We start from the raw sequence: 27,348 nt of genomic DNA, 5'->3' as shown, positions 1-27,348 counted from the left end.
CATAACAACCCTGGTTAGGCGCTGTTATCCCCCTTTTACAATTAAGGAAACTGAGGTTCCAAAGATTAGGTGATTTGTTCATCATCACATAGCTAGTAGGTGTCAGAGCCAGGCCGTGAACCAAAGTCTCATGGCTCCAGTACTCGTTCTATTGCACTACTGAGTACTGACACCTGCTGACCTAAGGTGTTGGCCAATGTCATGGAAGATGTGCCACATAGATTCCCAACAAAAGAATGATTGCTTATTGATGGTAAGGCTTTCCCAATGTTCTTGTTCTCACATGTCACTGAAAACACTAATTCAACTGAGCTCTGGAACACTACAAAGCCTCCTCAGTGAAATCCACAGCATTTGGAAAGAGATTAGGCTTATCATACATTTTGGAAAATACCCTAAAGAAACAAGGAGAATGAAAAATCCATTGTCAAGATGGACTGCCTATCAAGTCACTATATACACATATATTACATATGTAAATACACCTATATGTACATGTACTGATACACATAGATGTGTGTATGTGCATATCAAGAAGGTGCTGCAGACAGTGAACTAGACTAAAAAATGAGTAGAAGGAGATCAGGATGGATCACACTTAGGAAACCATATGGTGCTTTCAATGATCCCAAACTGCTTTGCTGCCACCAATGTGATCTCTTTAATGCCAATAGTCTGTCCCAAGTTCTATGGCTGTGAATCACCAAACATTAGAACTCTGAAAAAGAAACCTAAATTATGAATAAACTAAAGGACAATGGAAAGATGGTACTGTGGGCGTAATTAGGGTGTAGTGTGATACCAACGATAACTTATGTTCAAGAAGTGGGGCAAAAAGAATCATCAGGGAAACAGAGCAAAGAGTTTTATATTACTAGAAAGGGAAAGAGGCCATTCATGCAGTGAGACTAAAAGACAAGATATGGCTGTCTCAGGCATGACAATAGACAATAAAAGAACCAAGGCAAAATGTGCAATGCATTGAGTGGAGCCTCTATGGAGAATTTATGGGAAGACACAGCAAAGAAGAGCCTGGTCTTTGATCTTAATGCCATTTTGTTGACTTCTGCTTCACCATGAGAGGCAACAGGAGGACGAGGCCAATTCACCGGCAGAAAGCAAGAGAAAAAGATGAGGCAGAGGTTGACATAGCCCAACTCCAGAGGTTAATGGAATAGAGATATGGAATACCTGACCCTTGGTCACATCCGGCTGAAACCTTCAGGAGACATCACCACATGTGGGACTGTACCAGCTCTCCCACCTCAGTCAGAGAGTCAACTAGGCAGCAAACATTTGTTAATCACCTACTATATACTAGGCACTATACTCAGTGTCAGAGATATAAAGAAAGGCAAGAAAAAATTATCCTTGCTCTCAAGGAGTTCACCGTCTAATGGGAAGGACAACATTTCTGACCCAGAACTCTTTATCTCCACCATGTCATATAGGGCTCTTCTTACCATTTAACTCCTCCCTAATGTAGGATATTCCATCTTTTAATACAAGAGCTACCTACCTAAAATCAATTCACATAGCTATGTGCCTGTAGACATTCTGGATTGTTTTCTTTGTGGCTGAGTATAGCACACATATAATAAATCATCTCTACTTTTTTTGACTGAAAAAGAGGAAAAATAGCATAGCAGGAGAAGGCAAAGAAGTGTTAAAATTAGTGGAGAAAAATACAATATACTAAGTCCCTTAAGGGTAGAGGTGGTTTTTTTTTTAATTTCTGTCTTGTACCTAGAAGGCATTTTACAAATACTTGCTGAAATGAACCAAAGTACCCACACCAGTGAAAACACAAAACCCTCAAAGTAAGCATAGAGTCTGAGATGAAAGCAGTTATATTTGTAGTCAAACTTAAAATGTATTTTTGTTAAGTTCTTCAAGCTACAAACTTCTAATACAAATGTGTACTGACTTGGTCCTTAAAAAATAACTTCATCATGGTGCTACAATATATAATAAATTATATTATAAGCATTTTGTTAATGTTATTTATGATACTTCATGGAGGTGATAGTCTATGAAGGTGATATTACATGGAGATGATACTTAATGGAGGTGATACTTAATGGAGGTGATATTTCATGAAGGTGATACTTCATAGAGGTAATACTTCTATGGAGGTGATATTCTATGGAGGTGATACTTCATGGAGGTGATACTTCATGGAGGTTATTCAAAGACTCTGCCAGCACCATATAAACACTGGAAAGTCCTCCACCAAGCTAGAAGCTCCACATATAGGGCTGGCAATGAGGTTTTTCACCCCTGAGCACACTTCCCTGCCATTGCTTCAGATTTTTTCTAGAAATGTTACATCTCTCTAAAGAAGTCCCTTCATCTGCTTGGTTAACACTGATAACCTAGATTTTTTTTTCTGCTTCCATTAAGATGGTCTCAAGTTATGACAATCCTTATAAAATGTTTCACATTTTTTTTTTTATTTATGAAACGCTGGATTTCATTCTCTCTAGGCAACTGGCATCAGGAGTTAGTTAGTGACCAATTTCTAAAGCCTGGGGTTTGAATGGAGCGTATGGTAGGAATCATGGCAAAAGCAGCATGAGAGCAGTGACTGCTTTGCAGACAGTATGATAATGGCTTTCTAAACTGTAAGAGCTCCACACAAATGAAAGAAAAGGAAAAACTGAACTTCTCAATCAACTAGGCTATAAAAGGTTGTGAATTGTATAGTAATCTACCAGGAGCAGCAAAATGAATGGCATGTATTGAATGTCTTTAGCTCTAGAACATCTAACAGAGTCTCAAAATTTACATTCGGATCCCAACTCAGTAATGTGCTTCTAGGGAGACAAAATTATTTGGCTTCATGGAATCACTAGATCATAGAGTTAGCACTGTAAGGGGCCTTAGGTCATTCAGTTCCACTCTCTCATTCTGTAGATGAGGTAGTGGAGTTCCAAAGAAGTTAAATGACTTATCAAATATCATACAGATAGTAAGTGGGAGAAGAGGGATTTGAACTCAGGTTCTAGAACTCTGAGTTCAATGGTCTTTCCACCAAACCACACTGATGCTTAGAATTGACCTTGCTCTAAAGTAGGTAGTGTTAGGAAATGCTAAGCTAGCTGTAGAAAATTGAAAGGAATCTGAAATAGTATGTGTTGCCTGCCTTCAAGAGGCTTCAAGTCTAGAAAGGGGGTAAGATAAAAGTACATATATCAATAATACACCATATTACACAATAAATACATGCAACCTAAGGTCCAAGGGGAAATGACTGGGTTCTCTTTCTCTAAGCTTTGCTCCGTTATTACAAAATCCACAGTTGCCTCATGATTATTTTTCTTTTCTACTTTCATCATCCCTAGAATCAATTGTGGGCCTACATGACTATAAGCTCCTTGAGAAGAGGAAATCTTGGGTTTTTATCTCTATATCCCCCAGGAATGCTACTTTGCAAATATAAGCACTTAATAAACATTCATTGAATTGAACAAATAAAGGCTTCCTATGTCCATTCACACAGAAGTTCATAACCGTCAAGGGCAACAGATTGAATACTCATTTTAAAACCTCCGTCGCCTCCTGCTTATTCTGGAATTAAACCCTTGTAGTCTTGCTGATATGGTTCTGACCATGTTTCTGCTCCAGACACCATTTGTAAATTCTAGGCCTCAAACTTGTGAGCCCATTTTCTAGTTATAGATTCTGGCTTGAGGCACAATAGCTGTGGACCTTAACAGTGTAAAAACTCCTTAGCTGTGCCTTCTCTTGCTCCCAATCTGAGAAGTTTCAACTTGCTCCACTGAACCCTGTTTGCCCTATCCCTACCCTGGGTGGGCCTGAAAGGATCATTACCACAAAGAGCCAAAGAAGAAAGACATTGGCCCCCATTGCTCTCGCTGGCAAAAACCTATACCAGAAGAAATATTGGTATTACGCTCTAAAACTTAAATTGTCCTGAGTCAGGAAAACAAAGAAACTTTCTTAAAAGGCTTCATTCAAAAATGTAGATCCTTTTTTCTATATAAAGTCCTTCAATGGTTTTTAACTTTCAAATTTTGGCAACTTAAAATTAAGCAAACAATTTGCTTAGAATCATAAATTAAGACTGGGAAGGAATTTAGAGACTATCTTGTCTAGGTTTCATTTAACAGATCAGGAAGCTGAGGCACAGGAGTGAACTGATGCCTAAGATAAAACCGCTAATAAATATCTGAGGCAAGAGTTGAACCCAGTCTTTTTTTTTGTTTCCCCCAAGGCAATTGGGGTTAAGTGACTTGCCCAGGGTCACACAGCTAGTAAGTGTCAAGTGTTTGGTCTGAGTCTGGATTTGAACTCAGGTCCTCCTGACTTCAGGGCCGGTGCTCCACCCACTGCACCACCTAGCTGCCCCCCAATCCTTCTTGACACCGAGTCCAGCGCCCCATCAACTACCATGCTGCCTTCTCAGAGCCAGCATGGTTTTCACTTGTTCACTATCTATCATGCTAGCAATTTACAGGTCATACAGCTACTTAGTAAATCTTGAATAAGAATACACTCTGTACAGTTGGTTAATATAGTTGGTCTTAAACTTTAGTACTTTAATACACTTGCTTCTAAACTCCATTTATAGATTATTTGTCAAGCTTGCGACCTAAGTTATTAAAGGGCTTCTAAAATGAAACACTATTAACACCACATGGCTTCTTTATCATGAGAGCTTAGACAAAGAAAGGCTAGGCATCAGGGAAAAGGAAAACAATGGAAATGGTGGTGGGGAGCAGGATGCAACCTGTAAGGAGAATCACCCTCATTTCAAGGGGCACTGGAAAAATTCATCGGAATTTCTACATTATGAGGGGAACAAAAAAGGACTCGAGATGTCATTATTCTCTACTAAGTCAACCCTGGACCTCTCCAGCACAGTCTTTCACAGAAGAAAACACATTTTATATAGTATGGAATTCTTATCTTTGGAGAAAAAAAGGCATTTCTAAAATGCATCAGATTGCTTTAGAAAAGAAATTTTCAAAAAAGAAGATAGCCCCTGAAGATAAATGGTGATTCACTTTTAAGAAGGAGATTGTTGAAAATTCCAAGTTCTTGGATTATCATGGAAGGGGGGACAGGGGAAAGTGGAGAAGTAGTGATTCTGCAAAGCATTTCAATCAATCAATAAACATTTATTAAGCACCTATTACATATTGAGTCCCTTCAATATCACAAATATTTCTATTCTTCAGAGATCTATCATTTCAGGTATGGGTACTCCCTCTACAGATGCAACCCTGAAGCATGTTTGAAAAAACATTATTTACTACTGCCTGGCTAAAAAGAAGAAAAAAAAAGAATGGCAGGCAGGAAAAGAACGAGTTATTCCCTAAACCAGACCACTGTGCCTGCGTCTAGAGCTGCCTGAGGTCACTTCTTTACACTGCCCTCTTAGACCTAACATTGCACTAGCAATACAGAAGGAAGCAAAACAGGATGTAAAGAGTGAGAGGTCTTGGCTGGCTGACCCATAACAAATAAAAGTGAGGTGCTTTTATCCTGTAGGAGCAAAACAAGCTCTGGCTATTTCTCAATTGCAATCTTAGAATCACAGAGAGGCAGATTGCTATACCTTCGGGTCACAACAATATAGCTTAGAATTAAATCAAACAGAACTCAGTTTTGTCTTCAGTCCTCTGATTTCTTATTCTGTGCCAATTTCCCCCATAAACATGTCACCATATATATACCTAGGCACAAAGAAGAAATGTGATCAATTAAGTCAAACTAATATTTTCCCCAATTCCTGGCAGTTCGGAGCTGGAAGGGACACCAGAGATTATAGTTTCAGGGGTGTGGTATTCTTCAAAAGAGTGTTCGCATTTTAAAAGAGAGCAAGGTAACACAAGGAATGAGTTACTAATGGTAGGATATTAGATCTCAATACCTCAATGCTTGGATGGAGCTGTGATCTCATCAATTTGAGTACTCCCTCTAGCCCATCTGATGTGATTCTTCTATTTCTTCCTGCAAAAAAAAAAAATCACTGCAGAAGGTCTACCTACTGAGGGTAGAGGATCGTCCTCAAAATCTCTTCATACTGCATGGCTAACAGTAGAGTAAGGATTTCTACTGGTTATACCGCACTCTCCCTATTTAACATATACATGTGAGTTGTGGGTGGGGAGGGAATGTCATCCATTTCTAATGGCCTGTTTTATTTCACTTCTCCTACGTAAGCCCTTGTTTTCAGTGACTGTATTTTATAGTTTGCTTATGGCCACCGTGCATCTCTCCACTGACCTTTGGTCTCTGGATTTTGTAATATTCTATGACTGAAAGCCATATAACATCATCATAAGAACACTGGTGTTAAAACAAAACAAAGCAAAACAAAACAAAACACAGGCTTTAGTTTCAGAGTAAAGCATTGGGTCATTAAGTATAATTTCCCAAAGGTGGTATAGTTCTTCTTCTGTTCCATTCTGGTCTAACTCATTTTTCCATTTGTCAAGTTCTTCCAAGATATATTCACTGATGGACAAGTTCTATGAGTCATCCATTCAAATGCCAATCATATTCTTGGCAAAAAAACATTCTTCATTTATTTGGTGAACTAAGTGGACAGTTAATCAATAATGGAGCTCATTTAGAAAAATCTGCAATGATTCTGGGTTCAATGCAGTCAACACAACATTAACCCCAAACAGGATATCTAGAGGATCTCTCACCAACTATAATAAATCCCTGTTCCATTTGGACTCTGCATTAGACATGCACCATGAAGACAGTAAACACATTCAGTAAACATGATTCCTGCTTTGTGTCTCACTTGATCAAAGGGTAAAAGTTATATAAGTATACTTTGCATCTATTTTGTATATACTTATTTATGTATATGTTGTCTCCATTAATAGAATATATATAGGCTCCTTGAGGGCAAATTTAATTTTTAACTGTGACCTCAGCACCTAGAACAGTGCCTAACAGAAGATGCTTGCTGATCGATTGATTATAACTGTCAAGGAATCATCTGTGATTTTGACTCTGATACTTACTATTCGTGACACCTTGGACCACTAACATTCTCCCTTGGCCACCACTTCCCCATCAATAAAATGAGGGGTTAGAGCTAGATGACCCCTGAGGTCCTTACAGCCCTAGTTCTACGATTCTACAAACTCCTCTACCCCACCTAAGCACACTTCCCAGAAAACACATAAGCTAAACTGCCTAATAGCTGATTAAGACTGATCGTACATGTCACTTTCTATGACTGGATTACTAGGAACCCATCACACTGCATATGTCTGTACTAGCTGCCAAAAGAAATGAGGCCTCCTTGTAATTTCTGTGGAATCTTCATCTGAAGGAGTAGAGAGAAAGTTAAATCCCATTTCTAGACTTTTCAAGTCAATGGACCATGAAAATCTGGAATTCAACGGATTGCAAAATGTTTGGCAAAAGAAGAAAACTATCCGCAACGAAATCAGCTAGTACAATCTCAATTCCAAATAACTGAAAAGCAGTTTACGGAGAGCTAAAATCATATCCAACCACCACTATGACATTATGTGCTTTTTTATACAAAGTGAATAGAATCAGCTCACATTTTACAATTTATAGCCGAGCCTCTGGTATGATCACACAAACATTGGTATCTTTCTTCAGAAAACAAGAGAACTGTTAATGGTTCATTTATTATTATAAGATACAAAATTAAGCATATTATTGCTATGATTAATAATTTCTGTTATTAATAATAATGATTTCAAAACATTATTTCCTCACAGGGTTTTGGAAGGGGAAAGAATGATAAAAGTGAAGACAAAATTAAGATAGAGGAGCATTTAGAGAAAGGATTAAAATACAAAAAACAAAAGGCAGAAGGAAATTTTTAAAAATAAAGATATTGTACTTAACATTAAATAATTCATTAAGAAACTAATTACAATACTAAATTCTGCCAGCTGCCAATTTCTAAAACTAAATATCTAATTTATACTGTAATGTGACTATTATCATTTGGCATAAAGTGTGATATAGTGGATAGAGAATGGGCCTTAGAGGGAGGTAGGGAAGAAGGAAGGAAGAGAGGGATATAGGAAGGAAGGGAGACAGGGAGGGAGGAAGGAAAGGAAAGGGAAGTGAAGGGGTATTTATTAAGCATCTGCTAGATAGCATGTATTATGTACAAGGCACAATGCTAGGTACTTTACAAATATTAGCTCATCTGAGACTCACAGCAACCCTGGGAGGTCGGTACTATTATTATCCTCATTTTAACAAATAAGGAAAGTGAGGCAGGCAAAGCTGAGTGACTTGCCTAGGTTCACCCAGCTAGTAAGTGTTTGAGTTTGGATTTAAGCTAATGTCTTCCTGACTCCAGGTCCAGTGTTCTGTCTCCTGTACCACTTAGCTACCTAGCTCTCCAAGAAGCCCTGGGCTCAAGTCCTACCTCCCAAATATACTCTGTAAGTGATCCTAAGCAAGTCATTTAACCACTCAGTGCTCCAGGAAATGCTTTAAAATTAGAAACTGCAAAACAATTGATGATCTGAATTGGTTGAGGAAATGTCCTCATTTGATAATTCCCTACACAGTTGAATTATAGGTATGGATCTAAAATAGATAGATCAATAGATGCAATAATATTTGTACTATGTATCTCTTGGAGTAGTTGCAGGAATCAACTTAGGTAAAATATGTAAAGTACAACCAATATTATACTGTTATTATGACAAAATAGTTCATTAATAACCATCTCCAAAGAAATAAGGTTGAGGGTCATCCAAAGGGCACTGGAAAGGAAGATGGTGAGGAGAAGGAACAAGCAATGTATGGACAGTCAAAAACCCAGGTCCAAACCTGACCTCTGCCACTCGGTACTTAATCTTTTGGGGCCTCAGTTTGCCTAATTGTAAGATGACAGGTTGGACCTCTACAATGCTTTCAAGCTCTAAATCTATGATATTACGACCAACAAGGAATTGGCCATAAGGGCCATAAAGGACGTCATCGGAGCACATGACTGGTAAGGTGAGTTGGTCAAATGACAAGAACATAGGAGATCGAACAGACCCTCTTGTGCTCTACCTGAATCCACTAAATATGAAGAGATCGAGAACAAGGTCCCCAGCACCGTGGGCATATCCCCCATACTGGTTTCACAGGAGGGCATGAACAGGAGTCACACAGAATGAGGAGGTGTGGACAGCCTGTGACCTGAACCGAGGAGGAAGCATACACACTCACAAGAAAGCAGGTCCATCAAGTTACAGAAGAAAAGTAAATAGCGAAGAAAAGGTGTTTGCAGTCAAAGAACAAAACAAGTGGTAAATACAGAAAGGAGTCCTAAGAAGGAAAAGCTCAAAAATATGTGTCAGACCAAGGTTTCTCAACCTTTTTTTGAGTGTATCACAGTTTCCTTTGGTATTCTGCTAAAACCTATGCATGTATCCTTTTTCAGAATTGTTTTTAAATGAATAAAATAAAATGCATAGGATTATAAAAGGAAACCAATCATATTGTAGTATGATTATAAAAAAATATTTTTTAAAAAATTCACAGGTTCCAGGTTAAGAACTCATGCACTAGAGTAATAGAGCAACAATTATTTCCTGTACCTTCTTGGAAATAATAAAACAATAATATATTTTTATTTATTACATGTCATTGAAAAATATGTCATTTACTTATTGAATCTACATGACTGCTGCAGAATTGGATGAGAATGAAAGTTAAGATTAGCTGAAGTAAAGGCAGAACGCTCACATGGCTTAAATAATGACAAAGCAATTGACCCGGGGCTCACAAGGGATATGCCCAAACCACAGCAAATCAGAAAAAAAACATTTTTTAAAAATTATGTATCATTTACTGTCCAAAGCCAAAAAGGTTTAGGATTTTTTTCCTGTTAGTTATAACTTTAAATATAGTACATAAAATTCCAACTATCAAATAATTGTGTGGAAAAATTAAAATAGTAATCATAGGATCTGAAAGACTAGAAATGCCATCAGGGAGGGAGGGAGGGAGGAAGAAAGAAAGGAAGGGAGGGAATAAGGAAGGAAGGGAAGGAATGAAAAAAGGAGAAAAGGGAGGGAGGGAGGAAAGAAGGAAGGAGAAGGAAAGGATGGAAGAAAAGAGAGGGAGAGAGGAAGTAAGGAGGGAAAGAGAGAGAGTAAGGGAAGAAAGGGAGGGAAAGAAGAAGAAAAGGAAGGAGGGAAGGAAGCAAGGGAAGGAGAAAAGAAAGAAGGAGGGAGGAAAGGAAGTAAGGAAGGAGGGAAAGAGAGAAGCAGGGAGGGAAGAAAGGAAGGAGGGAGGAAGGAGGGAAAAAAGGAGGGAGGGAGGTTAGGAGGAAGAGAAGGAAGAAAGGAAGGAAGAAGACAAGGAAGGAGGTAGTGAAAGAGAGAAGGAAGAAAAGAAAGGATCAGGGAAAGAGGGAGGAAAGGTAGGAGGGAGGGAAAGCGAAGTAGTTAACTAATAGCATTAAAATTATGGATTAAGGCCTATGACCAATTAACCTTGTTGTTACTGTTGTTACTGTTGTTGTTGTTGTTATTGTTGTTCTAGACTCCCGTAACAAATTCTGCGGCAATTCATGACAGACTTGGCTCCTTGGTGAAAAATCTATGTCCCTCCTTCACAGAAAAGTTTAAGGGAAAAATTTAAGACGTGTCTTGTTGCTACTGAAAGAATTTCAGAGAAGGCCAAGTAGAAAGAGAAGGCAGAAAGAAAGGCTTGGCAAAGTAATATATGAAGGAAAACATGAGGCTCTTACAAACCTGAAAGTCGAGAGAAAGATAAACTTGAGGAAAATTGGTGTATGAACTCTAGAAATGGCAATTTCTCCTAACCAACAGAGGCAACCTCCTACAACCAGGATTTCTGCAAGACAGTCACCTCCTTCTGGCTCCTCTCCAAAGAAAGTTGGTAAAATCTGCGCTTATGTGGAATATTTAAATACTAACACAGCACAGACAAAAAGCAAAGGAATAGAGAATGTGTTTAAGGAAAGAAGGACTTCTTGCTCTGTCCTTCATACACTCTTGGAACCCATGTTAAAAATAAGATAATGATTTTCTGAGAATTGCTTGGTTTTTTTTCACCTCTCCCTCTATTTTATGGCTAGTTTTCTTAAACAATGAATAATTAGGTAGGTTTTCTCAGTTCTTCAATAGGAAAAAGCAAATCAAGTTTCACTTTAAGATTTTCTGATAATTCTTTAATCTATGGACTAGGTGATTGGACTCAAAGAACACTTGTTGACTGACTTGAATTTCAAATGTTATGGGGGGGACAACCCTTTTTTTCATACAGTTTGATTTTCACATTGTGTCCACTTAAGTGATGGTGACTTTTTTTTAACGTATAGTAGCTTGACAAGCTTCTTAGTAAAGCTCTATCAAGGAAGGCCCTGAGAATGATCCGATTTCCCCAAGCCAGAGTCAGATGGAGTTTTCTAAGTTGTAAAAATGTAGTTCAGCTTAAAACAAATATAAATCATTATTATTTTCCCTAAGGGGTCATTATGACTATCATCTACTTGTGGTTGGAGGACAGACAGCCACTAACGCACCATATGAGAAAAGAGAAGTTAAAAACCTTATTTATTTCTTTGAATGTTCACAATGGCTATAAAGAAGCTATTCTCCTCTGGCCACTTCTTTTGTCCCCAAGGTTTAAAATCTCGTCAAATGCTAAGTGTTTGTGTCTTTGCTCTATCACTTTCACTGATAAACACAGGTTTTTAACTCACTGCAAATTCTTTGATATAGCTTCTGCTTGCAGGTCTTGGAATATCTATTTTTAAAAACTCAAGATTCCCTCTTCTCTCGTCTTCCTGGTCATTCCCATTCAATTGAAACTTATAGTAACATTGTAGAGATCTTCACTTGTGTTACAAACAAGAAGGGCAGCAGGGAAAAAAAAAAATCCGCCTTAGACTAGTCGCAGGTTTCCCAACCCTGGCAGTGCTTGGCTCTCCTGATCATTAATGAAATTCATGTTTCACCTAAAATGTCATTCCATTATAATTTCTTCTAGAATAACTAAATACTTCCTATAGAAAGTCAATCAGGTTCCCTTAACACTACTCACGTTTTCCAGTTCAGATCAGTCCTTCAGGTCACTCAGTTCTCAGTTCACTAGAGTGTCACTGATGGGTGTTCACAAAATTCTTCCACATAAGATTTTGAAGGGGTGTGTTTTGCTTTTGGTGACGGTGTGTTAGGAAAGGGGAACTGAAAGTGAGAGAAAAAAGGAATATCCAGCAGTCTGTTTTCAATTGATCGCTGATGCTCAAAACAAACAAAACCTGACAGACAGCATGGTACATGGAAAAGAATACTGCATTTATATATTCAGAGGCTGTTTTTGAGTTGTTTCAGTAATGTCTAACTCTCCCCATTTCGGGGTTTTCTTGTCAAATATACTGGAGTAGTTTGCCATTTCCTTCGCCAGGTCATTTTACAGATGAGGAAGCTGAGGCAAACTGGGGAGTGACTCACCCAGGGTCACACAGCTAGTTAGTAGGTATCTGAGGCTGGATTTGAATTCATGAAGATAAGTCTTCCAGGTTCTGAGCTCAGTGTTCTATCCATTGTGCCACCTAGCTCCCCTTATTCAGAGAAGCCGGGTTCAAATCCCACATATGGCTCTTAATTATTACTTATGTGATCTCATCTCTTAAATTAGAGAACTAGACCAGATAATCTCTAAGGTCCCTCTAGCTCTAAATAAATTATTTCCATAGATACATTTCCCAGAAAATTTGCAAGTTGCCTCCACTTAGGCCAGGGTAACTCAAAGAAGACCATTCTAAAGGAGAATAGTGTTGGTTAAATTGCTTTTCCTTCCACAAATCTATGTAGCAAAATTGTAGAGGGTCGGACTTAAAAGTTCCTCTAGTTCAACCCTCTCTACCAACCACAAGATCCCAAAGAGAAGGAAAAGAGAAAAAGTCTTCTTGTCTTCCTTCAGGTCCAACCCCCTGTACTTCTCTAAGGACTGCACTTTTTCAAGGTCCCTAGAACAAAGCAATCTTTGGAAATGGAGCTAAATGCCCTGTTACACTCACCAGGAACAAAAAGGCAAGGTGATTTCTGAAGCACTTAGTAGGAGAAGTCTGTGGCTTTCATTCATACTGCACCCTTTCTTCCTTCCACTGGGAAAAGTTCATTAAAGTAGCAGTATGGTTAGGAACAGTCCATAAAACAGTATAAAGGCACTAGATGACAGACCATTTTTCATAGGCTCCACAAAACACACATAATCATATTAGGAAACCTCACCGACATCCTAATTGGTCATGATCAGCTTGAGTGTCCCAGTTCTATAGCTATCATTATACTGAAGGTGTGGCTGTAGGAAAAAGGTTCCCAGGGGAGATACAAACAAAAACAAACACAAGGTAAAGATAGGAAGGAATGTAAATGTAAAGGGGAGACCTGGGTGGAGGTTCTAACCAGTAACAATTTCCTCCTTAACTGCTGGCTGTTTGGGCTGGGCTTCAGCTGTGCTTGCTGAGTTTTTTGGGGGGTGGTTCTATTCCACACACAGTAAATAATATATACTATAATAAAGAATAAAGAATCAGCTTGTTGTTTGTTTTCAACATGCTTTCCACTCCTCCCCCCAACCCCCACCTCCCAAAATTATAAAGGCAACTAGGTTACATAGTAGATAGAATTCTGGTCTGGTGGTCAGAAAGCTAGTCCCACATGCACCAAAATCGATGGGGGAGAACCAGAGAAATAAATTAGTCTCAGAGAGAAAGAAATGGAGAAAGGGATGAAGAGAAGAGAAAAAAAATGGAGATGACACATGCTAATATAAAGGCTAAGTCCATAATATGGCATTGAAGCAGTCAGCAAATTCAGTAGAAAAAATAAGAGAAGTTATTTGGTCACATAGATCAAACAATCTGATACCCTTCCCCCCTTTTAAATTGAATTTTTCATTTTTTAGTTTATTTACTGATCAGGCCTTGCTTCTTCCATTTCTTAGTCTGAAGTCCTAAGTTAACCTCAGCAGTATAAGCAGAGGTTGAATGGAGAGGCCAGAAATGGAATTTCTGAACAGAGTATGAAAGGGAGTCCAGAGAAATGGGATCCAGAGGAACTCCCTTCCCACCCCCCCCTCAAAAAATGTAAGGACTGTCTCCAGCTCTGTACAAGCAAGCCACAGCTATTGCCATGATTCTAATGCTAATGGAAGGTGACTGAAGTCCTTTGTTCATCCTAGCAGGTGCTATCCCAGCAAATGTGTAGGGTTAGTGGGTGTACCAGGTTAACAGAGGCCAAACAAAGCATAAATGGGGCAGGAAGTCATCAGAGAATTAGTCCTAGGGAGAGCGTTTTTAGAGACTTCTGTCTCCAGCCTAACTTGGTCTTAACCCTTTCATCCCTTCCAAACTTGCTCCCAGATAATCTTCCATACACCAGTCACACCCACACCACTCCTGCCCTAGATAATACCCAGCACCTTCTCTATGGTAAGAGAGGGTGCTGAACCATCATATGATCAGGGTACAAGAGACTGACCTGTTGAGAGGAGGAAGTCACAAAGCCACATACTCCAGCTACAGGTCTCTCCTCCACAGTCTTTTTTCACATCCCTCAGATTCTTTTCAACCAGCCAGGAGTTCCACTTCACTCACCCACTCCATGTATACAATTCAGCGCTAAACAATCCTGCTTGTTAGGGTTATAGAGGAAAAGAGGGAAAAGGTATACCTAAGAGCCTGCCACTCATAAGACCTCTTATATGGAAAGCTTCTTCCTCCTTTCCTTACAAAGAGTACTATGGATCCTTGAACAGTTTTGCCTACCATTCATGTATAAAATAAAATTGACCTGGAACAATAATAATGATGATGACAGAATTTCAGGTTTGCAAAGCACTTCACATAGGTTAGCTTATTTGAGCATCACAACCACCCCATGAGACAGGTACTATGATTATGTCCATTTTACATATAAGGAAAGTGAGGAACAGAAAATTTAAATAATTTGTTCAGAGTCACACAGCCAGGGAGTACCTGAGGCAAGACTCAAACTCATGTCTTCCTGACAATAAAGTCCTACGGTGATACCTCATCATGGCATAGAAGTGATCCTGAGTTCTCAAAGTCCATGCCAGCAATGAAATGCAAATTCTGGTAGGTCCTACCAAGCTGGAAGGATTTCAAGGATATCTAAGGGATTAATTATGTGCCCGATGTCCAAGGACAGATCTAGTCAAAAAGCTGAACATTTGCTCGACCAAAGTAATTTATGAAAACTACTAAGGTGTGGGAGGAGTTATAAATCAATGAATCAATCAGTAATCAATAAACATTTATTAAGCTCCTACTATATTCCAGGCATGGTGCAGCTCCAAGTGCTGAGCATACAAAAAAGAGGCAAAAGCCAGTCCCTGCCCTCAAGGAGCTTATAATGTAATGAGAGAGACAACATGCAAACAAATATATACAAGGCAAGCTATATTCAAGATAAATAGGAAATAATTAAAAGAGGGAAGACACTAGAATTAAGAGGGGTTGGAAAAGGTTTCCTATAAAAAAGGTGGGATTTTAGTTGGGACTTAAAGAAAGTCAGGGAAGTCAACAGAGTTGAGGAGGGGAAGTGTTCCATGATGGGGGACAGTCAGAGAAAATGCCCAGAGCCAATAAATAAATGAAGTAACTTGTTCATGAAATAGTCAGAAGGCCAGTGTCATTGGATCAGTGAGTCTGTGTTGGAGAGTAAGCTATAAAAAGCCTGGAAAGGTAGGAGGGGGCTAGATTATGAAGGGCTTTAAATACCAAACAGAACATTTGATCCTGGAGGCAATAAGGAGCTTATGGAATACGGGTGACAAGGTGCTCTGAATGAGCAGAGGGGAGTATCCATATAGTTAGATCTTTTGAAGTATTTAAGTATTATTATTCATTCATTCAAAAAGAACTTATTTAGTTCAAGACACTATTCTAAGCCTGGGTATACAAATAAAAACCAAAAAAAAGACAAATTCCTACCCTCAAGGAGCTTATATTCTAATATCATATAAAGGGAGATATTACAAGATATCACATAAAAGGGAGCTAGAGGAATTGAGAGAGTATGGGAAAAGGTGAAGAGTCAAGAGCACAGTGGGGAGAGAAATGAGCATGGATGGCCCCAGCACTTCCTTCCTTACATGGTGGTCCTGGGCAGGAACTCACCAATCAAAGGAGGGAGCCCCCAGGGCTCAGGCTACTGAGGTGGTGGTAGAAAAGTCTGGAGAGTCAGTAGGAAGTTGGAAGAGAAATGAACATACCACAGAAAATAAACACACATGCACAGAGAGTTAAACACAGGATACTGTACACAAAAAGTAATTTCTGGAGAAAGAACCACAGCATCTGAGAAAAGGGGAAAAATTCGAAGAAAGTGAGAATGGTGCAGCAGATAGAGTGCCAAGTCTGGAGTCAGGAAGGCTCATCTCCCTGACTTCAAATCTGGCCTCAAATATGTACTAGTTGTGTGACCCTGGGCAAGTCACCTAACCCTGTTTACCTCAGTTTCCTCATCTGTAAAATGAGTTGGAGAAGGAAACGGTAAACCACTTCAGTGTCTTTGCCAAGAAAACTCCAAATGGGATCACAAAGTGTCGGACACAACTGAAACTAGTAAACAACAACAACAGAGAACCTAAGAGGAAGAGATGAGGGAGGAGTCTACCCCAGGTATGAAGTCCAGCCTTTAAAAGAAGAGAGGTAGGAGATGGGATGTTATGTACAGGGAATAACAGGGCAGTTTGGCTAGAAAAAAGACACATAAAGGAGAGTAATGTTCTGGTCAGTAAGGTTGGAAAGGTAGCTAGAGCAAGATTGTAAAAGGCTTTCAAATCCCCAAAGAGTTTGTCTTTTATCCTAGATACAATAGTGGGAAGTGTCAATGCCCAAATTTAAGGGTCTTATTGCATTTAACAAGAATCCTATTACCTAGTCCATAAAGTAGGTAAGAACTTAAATTCTTATATTTTCTCCTTCCTCCTCTTTTAACCATTTGGTGTCAGGCACCCCTTTGACAGAATAATGTTTTAAATGAGTAAAATAAAATATACAGGACTACATAGGAGAACAATTATATTGAAATATAGTTATCAAAATATTGAAGAAAAAAAAGACAAGTTAATGGACCTCCAGTTAAGAATCCTTGTTGAGAGGACTATATCTTAGTAGGACATGATAAAGACTGTGGTATATATGTTCTATAGCTTATGAAAACTGAATAATTAATTGTGAAATTTGGACCTTGATTTAGCAGCTCTTGGCTCTATATTACCTTTAATGTTATTTCATTAGAAGAAGAAATAAAGTCAAAACAAGCTCAAACATTACAATGAAGCCCCATTTTTACCTAATATGGTTTAAATGGGAAAACATTTTATAAATTAAAGAAACTAATTCACATAGGTGATTTGAATGATGCTGGTGAGTCATTTAAAATGTTATCTGCATATATTATAATTGCTTATTATAGAAATAAAGTAGACTGACATGTTTTGTGTCCTAATTTTTTGGGAGGGGAGAGGGTTGGTCTGGACTAACGATTTCATCCCGAGGAGACCTTCCTATTTTGATGAGGATCAGCTACTACTCTGTAATTTAAGCGTCTTGGAGCACTTCTTAGGGAGGTTAAGTGACTGCCAAGGATCACACAGCTAACTCTGAGATACAGGCAACTACTGAGCCTGGGTTTTCCTGACTCTGGGTCCAGTACTCAAGCCACTATGCCTAAAGTGTTCTTTTTGCCTTTTTCTGTTCTGATGCCTCGTCGTGCCATGAAGCTGATCCTAGTTTCTCAGCCACCACCATGCCCACACAGTGTCAGCTCTAGCAGGTCCTACAGAAAGCTATAAAGATTAAGCCCAGGTTTGACAATGGTGTCACCTGAGCATTAGGCTATGTTCAGACAGGCTCATTTACCTGAGGGTTGGCCAACAGCTGGTGAAGGGTTGGTTTTTTGTTTGTTTTGCCACAGCAATTCCTAAAACTATCTAGGAAAGGAGTATCTTTCATACCCACAGAGTCTGTGATCTTTTGTCAATGAAGGAAATACCAGTAACACTGGAATCACAGATACTTTAAATACTAAATAACATTTATATAGCTCTTTGAAGTTTGCAAAGTGTTTTTCTCATATTATCTCATTTTATATAAATATGTATACATATATAATATGCATATATAAATTATATTTAAATACTTAAAATAAGAAATAATAGGTAAAGTAGCTTTGCACACCTTATATATATGTTACATATGGGCTTTTATATATGCATACACATATATTTAAATGGGTCTATATGAGCTACATATACATGTACATAACATAATCATCACCAAAATATTTCTTCCAAACCAAATTTTTGCAGAAAATTGTCAAATCCCTTCTTCTGGAAAACTTCTTTGTGCTTTGTTCCCAAACTATTAGGTAGAACTAGAATGTTGCTTTATCTTCAATTTACCTTTTGACTATGTATCAAATAAGATTCCCTCTTACAGGCGTAAACTTTTTACAAAATACTGTTGCTTCCATTAAAAAAAAAGGTTCTCCTTGACAAAGAAAAAATTTTTTTCACAGTACTTCTTTTTGGCTTGGACTTGTGATTTCATCAGTGTAGAGAGTACCCAGTGAAGAAACTCCCTTCTACCAATGCAGAAAAACAATGGTTCTGAATCTTGTAGTTTTTTTTTGTTTTGTTTTTTTCCAAGGCAATAGGGGTTAAGTGAATTGCCCAGGGTCACACAGCTAGTGAATATCATGTGATTTGAACTCAGGTCCTCCTGACTCCAAGGCTAGAGCTCTATCCACTGCACACCTAGAGCTGCCCCCTCAGTTTCCCACAGCTGCCTGAGGTACTTAGAAAGGTAAGTAACTTGCCTCAGATCACATGGACAATAGGAATCACAGGCTGGATTTGAACTCAGGGTTCCCTAACTCCAAAGTTGGATCCATGAAGGAAGCCAGGCCAAGATATACAACAGATTGTAAAGGAAGGCAACACAGAAGATGTTCTAAAACCAAACAACCAAAGTGTGACTAGACTTGTGAATCACAAATCTTAACTTCTGAGCAAATGCATTAGTTCCTTCATGCTAGATTGAAGCAAATCTAATAAGGAAGGCAGAAAAGGCCAAACCTACCGTCACACCCTTGTATTCCTGATATAACAAGCTCTACCTGTTTATCTGGTTCTTTAAATTCATTAAGAATCACAGAATCACGGAGTTTCAGATCTGGAGATTTATTTGAGCTGCTTATTTTTTCTTAAAGAAAAACAAGGGGGCTGGGTCACCAGGCATTCACATAGAGGAAGACGCAGCTTAAAGGCACATATTGTTTTTGCCTTCTTCTGTAGCCTCAGCACTTGGCACCATGCCAGGCACATATGAAATATTTAGTACTTCTTAAATGACTGCCTAGATATGTCAGATGAGGTAAAAGGAAGTCAATGGTAACACCAAAATCATTAACATGAGGAACTGTGTGAATGGTGTTGTCAAAGACAAAGTATGAAGTCAGAAGGTAGAGCTGGGTTAGCATGTGTAATCTGAGGTTCCTGTGGAACACCCAGTTTGGAGATGTCCTGACAGCAACTGAACAGATGAGTCTGGAACTTAGTATTATTTAGGGACAGAGGGATAGGACTGGGGGTCATCTACACAGAAACGGCATCTGAAGCTATTAGAAGGCGGCAACATGGTACAATGGAAATTGGTTTTAGAATCAGTACTTGTTCAATCATTCAGTTGTGAACTACTCTTCCTGACCCTATGGGCCAATACTGTCTACAGGGTTTTCTTGTTCTGTTTTGTTTTTTCTTTAAATGGTTTGTGAATTTCTTCTCCAGTGGATTAAAGCAAACAGAGGTTAGGTCAAATAGCTAGTGTCTGAGGCCAAATCTGAACTCAGGTCTTCCTGACTTAGTACACCTGGCTCAAATCTTGGATCAGCCATTTACTCCCTACGTCATCTAAGGTAAGTCACTCAATCTCTCTGGCCCTCATTTGCCTCACTTGTAAAATGATCGAGTTGGGCTAGATGACCTCCAAAATTCCTTCCAACTCTAAATTCTATTATTTCTCCAAATATGAGAGTTGTAAAGAGAATAAAGAAGCTAGTCAAAGACAGAACCCTGAAATGCACCAATTCTTCCTAAATCTTCAACACTAGTAATGACCTTCCCTCTTGGACCTCACATGGAAGCCTTTTTGGAAACTCTAACACATGCACAAGTAGGACATGATTAATAAGAGTCTGAATAATGCTAAACTCAATTTAGCACAATTATACAATAATACCAAGTCCCATTTAATGCAAGCCAAAATTCAATGAATGCAAAGCATAAGAGCTGGTCAAAGGTTTTAATATGCCACTATGTTGTCATTTTGTATTCATTTATCATTATGTTTGGATGTGATGTGTTGCTGTGTTTCATATTACTAACAGTTGTGTGAAGTGAACTTTTTTTTTTATTGAGCCCTTAACAAAACGGACAAAAGGAAGAATACTTCAGATGGAAATACTGCCAGCATTAAAAAAAAAAGGAGGCTTGTTATTACATTAGAACAAAAATTTGATATAATTGAACAGCACGAACAAGGAGTCATGGTAACTCTAAAACAGGACAAGATACTGGAATGCCTGAATCTAGAACGCAGAATATTATAAAACACACAGATAAAACAATATTTAAAAGGCAGAATTATATGTGCTTTCTGTGGTTTGCAAAAAACTGTAAGGAATATATTGCAATGAAAGAAATAGCATATTTTAGCTATATGGATTGAAGATTGCAATAAAAAAAAACACATTCCTCTTAACAGGAAGCAGCCACTCAGACAAAAATTTTGACCTTATTTAAGGTAATGAAAGAAAACAGAAATTAAGTATACAGTGAAAAAACTTCTACTATAAGCATTGGTTGGTTTGATTACCTTAAAAACTGAGTTCAATTGTGTAATATTAAAATTGCTAGAGAGGCAGCCAGTGCAGATGAGGACACAGCAGTTAAATATCTTTGTGTCTTAAAATAACTAATCAAAGAAGGTGGATACTGTGATAAACAAATTTTTAACATGGATGAAATAATGTGGATAAAATTCTTTAAAAAAAGAATGTTTTCCAGAACTTATATGTGTGTGTGTGTATATATATATATATAATATTCACTTTTTTTTTAAATTTTAGACTTAAATACTAAAACTTAAATAGACAATAGCGAGAAAAAAAACCTTACGTTTTTAAGAAAGAAAAAACTCAACTGGGATTTAAAGTGTCTAAGGATTGTCTATTACTTTTATTGGGAGTTAATAAGGAAGGGAATTTTACAGTAAAACTAATCCTTGTTTTTTCAGTCTCTAAATCCTTGTGCTCTGAGAGGCTACAAGCACTGATTGCTTCCAGTTCTTTGGTGGCCAAATAAGAAAGCATGGGTGACTATTTCAAAGACTGGCTTTTGAGTTATTTTAGCTCAGCTGTTGAAAAATATTGCAAAAACAACAGTATCATGCTAAAAGCATTACTGATTTTAGATAATGTCCCTGGTTATCCATCTATACTGGTTCAACGTGTGAGAATGTGAATGTGCAAATTTGCTGAGATGTGGATAAAGCTCCCTGCACTTATCAGCATATGTATGAAGATTAAAAAAAAAACCACAGTTCAATCTATACTGCTGAAGCATTTTAGACAATAATACAAATAGGTTTTTTATATCATCATTATAGGCTGATCTTTAAGTATGATATTCAGTAATTTTTAAAATTTTGCTTCTGTAACCACTTTGTAGTAAACCTGAATCAGAAATAAATTTTATAGTTTGCTCTCATATTATGTTAAGAAACATTAAAAACTTAATTAAAAAAAATCATTGTATATCAATCACCACTGGACCAGAACCAATTACAATAGTACAGATTCATATAATGCAACCATTTCACAGAATTCATTATCCACACTGAGACCTAGCTGTATGTTACTGTTATTTGTCAAGCATTTTTAAGTATTTACTATGTTCTTTGAACTGTGCTAAGTGGTAGGAATACACATACACACAAAAGACAGTCCCTACCCTCAAGGAGCTTATAATCTAATTGAGGAAAGACAATACATGGAAGGAAATTAAAAGGGGGAATGGGGAGAGAAAAAGAAAATGCATTGGGACATGGCAGAAAAAGAAGGATCAGAGCTCAGAGAAGAATGAGGGGAGTAAACCTGATTGGCCTGGGCATTTTATAAACTTGTGTTGACTGTAAACTCCATGAGGTCAAAGCTTGCGTAATCTGAGTTTTCATCTCTCCCAGCATTGAGTACAAACCCCTTAATAAATGCTGAATGAGTTAAAATAGCCTGTATTTCCAACTCATCACTTTCAATTTCACAATAGTAAGAAAATCAATAACAGAGTACTGTGATTTATTATTTTAATTTAGGAATTCTTTTTAAAGGTTATTTTTTAGTCAAATATGGGACATGGAAACCTCTATCCTCCCAAATAGTTTGTTTATCAGCCAATGACTAAAATATTTGTTTAACAGACAATGCAACACACTGGCTCCATTGATACAGTTGTAGAGTCAGGGTGGAAGAATGTGGGAGGGAGCTCCCTGTTTAAAAAGTATCAGGAATATGTTAAAAATATTTTCCAGCATATGTCAAAAATAGGTTTTGGTTTTGTTTGTGTTTTTTTAAATAGTCTGAAGGAATTTTCTTTTTCAGCTCCACCAACTTTGGATTATAAATACCCATGTATAAAATCAAACACTGAAGAGCACGACCAGAATTGACAGGTAATAAGATAATTGCCAAGATAGTGCAAAAATCCTCATTTAACTCAATTATTTTAAACTTCTTTCCCACCAAGGCTTTCATTAGAATTAATGAAGAGGGGAAAAAGTAGATTTGATGTGCATTTCACTTCTCTTCCTTTTTCTAGTCTAACCCTGGAGGGGTTAAGAGGGGTGATCAATAGTCCTAAGTTAGGTAACAATAGGAGGGAAGAGAAAGAACAGCAAGAGACCAAACTAAGACACAAATTGGATAATCAGTTCCTAAATACAAGAGCACTGGTTAATCTTCATTTATTACAGGGTTTCCTTATGAAAGGAGCAAAATGTAGGGGCTTAAAATACTTGAAAAGCGTAATTGAGGGGAGGGATTTAATGGGCTTCACTTTTTTTTGGTAGATGTTAACTCATCTTTAACAACTCCAGATTAAGAGACATAAAGGAGAAAAGCACCAATGTGCGTGCCAACATGAAAACAGATCTTAGAGGCAAACAAGAAATCTTTCTGGATTTCTCAAATGTGGTAAGGAGAATGATGAGGACAGGGAAGTACAGAAACTTCTTAGTGTCATTAAGAAAAGACAGACACTGAACAGAGTTTGGATAAGCTTTAAAGACAAGTGTGTGAATTCCTTTCCCTCCATGGAGTCCTAAAATTCTATAATTAGATGCTTAGCAAATGCTATCTTTCTTTACATAAAGATACAATAAACATCTCTAACATTTATAGAGCACTTTAAAGTTTACAAAGTGCTTTACAAATATCATCTTATTTGATCCTTACAACAACCTTGGAGGTAGTTGCTATTATTATAATACACATTCTGCAGATGAGAAAACTGAGGCAGACTGAGGTTGAATGACTTGCCCAAGTGTCACAACTAGTAAGTGTGTGAAGCTGGATTTATCTAGAAATGTTTGGTCCCATCTAATTTGACTGGTAACTCACTAATACAGCAAGTACTATTCTCAGAGAAAACACATGGATTAAGAAGACAGTCTATGAAATAAAAGTCCCAAACTATACTGTATAGAATTCCATTTCTATATACAAGGTTATATTTCTATACACTTAGCTTCCTGCAAGGCTCAACTCAGGTGTCACCTTCTATAGGAAGCGTTTCCTGATCCTGAGAGTTCTTAATGCTCTCTTCCTCTTCAACTTATACTATAGTTATTTAATCATTTTAACTGTTATATCCCTATAGTGGGAAGTAAGCTCCTCCAAGGAAGGTAGTGGTTTTCATTCTGCTTTTGTGCTTTGCACATTGTAAATATATAATAAATACTTCCTGAATGAATGAACAAAATACAATTGATTTGCACATTGGTTCACTGTGTGAGAATGTGAGCATGTAAATTTCTCATCCCTGAAAGTTCCTAAGAAAGTAAATAAAATCAACTTCCTTTTCTATTTTCTAAGCCTAAACTTCGACTCACCATGTGGGAGTGATCATTGTAAGATTTCATTGAAGATTCACTCAGTTGGTAGATGTTTGTTGTTTTCTGGGGTTTTTTACCATACTCTAGTTATGACAGTTTCACCTTTGGCAAGGAATTCAATATAAAGAAGATCTGCCTTGGACAACATCCTGTATTCAGTTATTGAAGTACCAAAGGAAACTTCATTAAAAGGCAATGTCAATAGCATGGAGTATGTGATGGTGAGAATCCAACATATGTGGAAACACCTAGAGGGTCTAAAAATGCATGCAGGAGTAGCTTGTGAAGGAAGTTATACATTTATAATGAAATATTACATTTCTTTCAATTAAATTTCTTCTCTTTGGTTAGAACCATCATAACAAATTTAATTGAAAGAACATGTAACTGAAAGAACATTTTCATTATAAATGTGTAACTTCCATCACAGGATATGGCTACACACATTTTAGACTCTACGTATAATTTTATGTATATTGGATTCTTACCATCGCACATTCCACACTGTTAGGATTGTCTTATAAGGAAGTTTTCTTTTATTTTAATAACTAAAATAGCTATACAACCATAAAGAATAGGGTCTATTGAATTAAACATCAAACCGAGACTGGAGATTTTAGTAATGGTCTCACTTTCTGACCTTTGGAGAATCACTTGACATACAAGAGCAGTGACTAGTAATCCTAGATCCTGGAACAAATTCAGCCTAGGAGGGGAGAGATGATATACCATCCCCAGCATTTGGCCTGGTCTGGGCACCTGAAGAGATCAGGGCACAATGAGACAGACTAGGCAACCAAAGGCACAGTCATGGGAGAAAATGGTCCACCTCTTCTCCTTTGTCCCCCAAGCTGAGCTGGACTCAGACCTCATTCTTTTTCCTTTCCTGTTTTCCCTCCTCTGTTCTCCTTCTCCCCCTAGCTGTAGGAGACTAAGTGACCTATACCCTGTCCTTCCGCCATCTTCATCAGCATCCAACCTTCCCTCTTTCTGGGATGGGTGCTAGATGGTAAAGAATGATGAAACATGAGGCATGAGGACAGTGGTCTCCCTGCTATAGCAGGAAGGAATTGGGCCTGACACGCAGATAGTCAGATCCTAGGGCAAAGCCCTGCCTGCCCTCACCCCCTTAATTTCACTTCTGACTTGTTCTTTTCCCTCCCCCCTATTGCCATCACCCAGTGTTATGTATCTCATGGGGACGTTCAAGATAAATGAAACACGGTGGAAGAGCTCTGGGCTTTACAGAAGAAAGGGACTCGGGAAATCTAATAACATCTTGATCACTTCTAACTGCAAAGATGGGTGAAAGCAGTTTCTGAACAATTTTCACAAGCTCAGAGCAAGGCTGAGATTTCTGGCAGCCTCTTGGGGAATGCAGGAAAATCATGACAATTCAACTGGAGTCAATTCTATCCCAGGTCATCTAGGGGATAAAATCCTTAGCCCCAGAAAGGGTGCTGAACAATGAGGCTAGCACCAGTGTGAGTCCTTTTTCTAACACTCCATGGAATCTCAGAATGTAGAAGACTTTGGAGGCCAGCTGGTCCAACCAGCTTCACTCAAAAAGATCTTAAAAAGGCCAAGATCCCCACTGCATCCTGGGCCATCTCCAGTTATCTTGATGTATATCTGGCCACTCACCCAGATGGCTCTGGAGGAGAAAGTGAGGCTGGTGACTTTGCACAGCCCTCACTCATTCAAATCCAGTTCAATTGCAAGTCATGTCATCATCTCCCTGATTCTGTGGTCCTCTTCAAGAACGGACAAACCACACAAGGTAACATATTCATATACATACACATACACATACATATATAAACTAAGTCACAGACCCCAAGTTAAGAACCCTTGCTAGGGAAAGAGACCACCTTATAGTTTACAAGCACTTTCCTCATAACAACTCCATGAGATCAACTATTAATTAGCCCCACTTTGATAAGGAAATGAAGGTAAGTGACTTACCAACATAAGATGGACAGTCAGTGATAAGTAACAGGGCCACGACTTAAACCCAGATCTTTTGGCACCAGTTCCAAATAGGGTTCTTTCCAGAACATCACAATCAACTTAGCAGACAAACTAAACTGCACCTCTTTAGCTGAGAACAGCCTGATGGCCAGGCAGAGACCAGGCAGGCTAACTAAAAGGTCTGTTGTAGCACTAGGCTGAAATTGCTGGCCTGCAAAAATGCAAGCTGTCCACTAATCAGGTACCACATTAACTGGTTTCAACACCAAGGCCAGTGGACTAAGGAAAGATTCTCAAACACGAGGAATCTGCCCGCCCCACTCAATGACCAATTTAACACTCTGTTGTTTGAATGATGTAGACCAAACCTAGCATTGATCATTATGAATCTTCTCATTAAAATTCTTCTAGCAATTTCTTGACTGGAAATAGCTTCCAGATTATTCCCAGGCAACAGAGCTGTGAGCCACAAAGATACTCGTTCCATGGGGGAATGGCTGTAACAATCCATGACTATACTAAATTTTTTACGAATCATTAACTGAGGACAAGGCAATGGGGAATTTTTTTTTGCAAAAACCAGAGATTTAAATTAAAAACTCAATGAAACTTTCATGGATAACTTCTAGGGCCTTTTTTCTTTCCTTTTACTTTAGAATTTTATATTTTAAGTTCAAAGAGCCAAAATTAGATTGCATCTAAGAGTCAAGAGCACCTTCTGTTATACTTTTTTAAAATAGAAATTTGAAATTTTTATTTTATTTCTAATCATGATGATAAAATTTAACACCTTGTTTTCTTGGGCCCAGCAATGGAAAGAAATTCTAATCTGCCAGTGACATAGAGCAGATAGTTCATTTTTAAGATATGAAATCTGAGAAATTTTATGAATATTCCATAATTACCCTGATGTGTTCTTAGTCTTGTAGAGGGAGGGATGGCACTAAGGCTCTCACAATATTCAAAAACAGGATCATCAATAAGGAAGCAGATCCAAATTTGACTTGTTTTCATTCCAGTAAGATGAGCCATATTCTTTGTGTGTCGTCTTTTACAGAGAAAAGTGCTTTTTCAGTAATCTACCAATGTTTAGGAACATATCTAAGAAAATATCTATGGGGCCAATTCACTATTTGTCTGTAGTGCCTATCCCAAATGAA

The 27,348-nt window shown here is 38.1% G+C and overlaps 1 protein-coding gene across 6 annotated transcripts in view; it reads right to left on the bottom strand.

Annotated features, from left to right (window-relative positions):
- The window catches only part of CUNH1orf21 (chromosome unknown C1orf21 homolog), a 264,779-nt gene that overhangs the window by 194,780 nt on the left and 42,651 nt on the right, over window positions 1-27,348 (bottom strand). For 2 of the 6 annotated variants that reach the window (XM_027868522.1, XM_027868523.1), the window contains exons 2-3: window positions 12,055-12,197; window positions 5,900-5,979 (exon numbers count right to left, since the gene is read on the bottom strand). The exons of 1 other annotated variant lie outside the window; for it this stretch is intronic. The gene's annotated coding sequence lies outside the window, so the exon portion shown is untranslated. Of the gene's footprint in view, window positions 1-5,899; window positions 5,980-12,054; window positions 12,198-13,033; window positions 13,099-27,348 lie in introns of those variants that run through there. 3 more of the 6 variants (XM_027868520.1, XM_027868526.1, XM_027868524.1) reach the window with 3 other exon arrangements.

This window comes from Vombatus ursinus, unplaced genomic scaffold (assembly GCF_900497805.2).
Source record: "Vombatus ursinus unplaced genomic scaffold, bare-nosed wombat genome assembly UNPS02014789.1, whole genome shotgun sequence".
NCBI lineage: Eukaryota > Metazoa > Chordata > Mammalia > Diprotodontia > Vombatidae > Vombatus > Vombatus ursinus.
The sequence above is the reverse complement of the archived record's forward strand: the minus strand, read 5'-3'. Positions and strand labels throughout refer to the sequence as shown.